The 2177-nt window shown below is 45.1% G+C and overlaps 1 long non-coding RNA gene and 1 other non-coding gene across 2 annotated transcripts in view; both read right to left on the bottom strand.

Annotated features, from left to right (window-relative positions):
* Positions 1–2177, bottom strand: part of LOC111727944 — a 19376-nt gene that overhangs the window by 9786 nt on the left and 7413 nt on the right. The gene's annotated exons all lie outside the window — the stretch shown is intronic.
* LOC111727957 lies at positions 469–575 on the bottom strand. Its single transcript, XR_002775378.1, has one exon. It is a non-coding gene; the product is annotated as a U6 spliceosomal RNA (small nuclear RNA).

The following is a 2177-nucleotide window of genomic DNA, read 5'->3' as shown; positions in this document are numbered from 1 at the left end:
AAAAAAAAAAAAAAAAAGAATAAATATATAGGGTGGTGCCTGAGCCTCAAAGGAGTAGGGTACTGGTCCCATAGGCCGGAGGTGGCGGGTTCAAACCCAGCCCTGGCCAAAAACTGCAAAAATAAATACATAAATAATTCTTAGGCTCTGTAACACTGCTGTATAGATTTTAATTTAAAAAAAAAAAAGAAAAAATTTTTTTTTTTTGGAGACAGAGTTTCACTTATTAACCCTCGGTAGAGTACCATGAAGTCACAGCTCACAGCAACCTCTAACTCCTTGGGCCCAGGTAATTCTCTTGCCTTAGCCTCCCAAATAGCCAGGACCACAGGCGCCCGCCACAATGCCTGGCTATTGTTTTGTTGCAGTTAGGCCAGGGCCAGGTTCGAATCCACCACCCTTAGTACATAGGGCCAGCATCCTATTCACTGAGCCACAGGCGCTGCCCATAAGTTTTAATTTTTTTTTTTTAATATGGAATGCTTCACAAATTTGCGCGTCATCCTCGCGCAGGGGCCATGCTAATCTTCTCTGTATCGTTCCAATTTTAGTATATGTGCTGCTGAAGCGAGCACCATAGATTTTAATTTTAAGTAGTAAAAGTCTATGGTGTTTAGGAAAACTTAGTCATCTGAATTGATGCTACGTTAAAAGGCCTGTGATAAACTCGGACGGGATGCCTAGAACATGCTCTAGCTCTACTTGGGATGGTGCTCACATCCTGTCCTCCAGACCCATTCCCATTCTTCCTCCAGGATTCTGTTCCAAGCCTCCCCTCTGAGAAGCCACTGGGCCATTCCAAAGCAGCAGCTCCCTTGTTCCTGCTTCCCCTCCCCTCCCTTCCCCAGGGAGATGCAGCCACCTGACTTCCTAACCTCTGATGTACTGATATACATTCAGATATAATGTACTGATATAAGCATTTCACAGGCTTTTTCTTTCCAAAAATGGGTTTCATAATTTATATATTGCTTTGCAAATACTTCCTTTGTTCCACTAACCAACAAGTCTGGAGACCCTTCTAAAAAGGGACACACAGGGCAAACTCACTACCAGTACCCACTGATCAGCAGCTAAAAGACTTCATCTTCCAGGTTACAGGAGGGAGTGGAAAGGGTGGCATGCCCACCAGCTATGCTGCCACCACCTACTCTTTAAAGTCATCTGTACATCCTAGGTATTTACAGTAAATACGGCTCACTCAAAAGTAAAGAAAGCAGGTGACTGTCCACAGGCTGGACACAAATGTTTGCTGCAGTGTTACTTCTAATAGCCCAGAACTGGAGACAGCTCAAGTGTCCACCACCAGATGAATGCATGAACGGTTCGTCCCTCCAACAGAATACCACTCAGAAAGAAAGAGGGACACATGCGAACACCCCAGCAACAGGGAGGAGCCTCAACATAACTGCACTGAAAGAAACTAGACCCCAAGAGTCTGCCTCCATTCCTACAAAGCTGCAGAAAACATGCACTGACCCAGGGACAGAGACTGCCTCGGTGGCTGCCTGGGGACTGGCTGGGGGAGGGGTATAAAGGGACCAGGTAACTGCTGAGAGTGACAGACACACGTGTTGAAGACGCTTTAGAGACACACATGCTTCACTCTGCTAGTGACCCATCTCATTGGCTGTGACTCCAATGACTCAAAAAAACTCACGTAAATTTAGAAAGAAAGAGATGAAGAAAGCATGGAGAAATTGTTGGATCTGGGCAGAAGATTCATGAGTGTCCACTCGGTTACTCTTTCCACTATCCTGTGTGTTTGAAATTTACCCAAGAAGTAGGGAAAATGCACCATTGTTAGTGTAACAAATGTAAACAGCAAAGTTATAAAACCACACAGAGGCAGAAAACAATCCAGTGATCTAAACAAAGCAACAGAGGGGGTGAACTCAGAGCAAACAAGGGGGAGGGGGCATGAAGTGAACTCAAAGTAAACAAGCAAAGGGGGAGGAGCATGAAGTGAACTCAAAGTAAATAAGCAAAGGGGGAGGGGGTGAAGTAAACTCAGTAAATAAGCAAAGGGGGAGGGGGCATGAAGTGAACTCAAAGTAAATAAGCAAAGGGGGACGGGGTGAAGTAAACTCAGTAAATAAGCAAAGGGGGAGGGGGCATGAAGTGAACTCAAAGTAAACAAGCAAAGGGGGAGGGGCATGAAGTGAACTCAAAGTAAA

Source organism: Otolemur garnettii, unplaced genomic scaffold (assembly GCF_000181295.1).
Source record: "Otolemur garnettii isolate 467f Iridium unplaced genomic scaffold, OtoGar3 scaffold00133, whole genome shotgun sequence".
In the NCBI taxonomy this organism is placed as follows: Eukaryota; Metazoa; Chordata; class Mammalia; order Primates; family Galagidae; genus Otolemur; species Otolemur garnettii.
The sequence above is the reverse complement of the archived record's forward strand: the minus strand, read 5'-3'. Positions and strand labels throughout refer to the sequence as shown.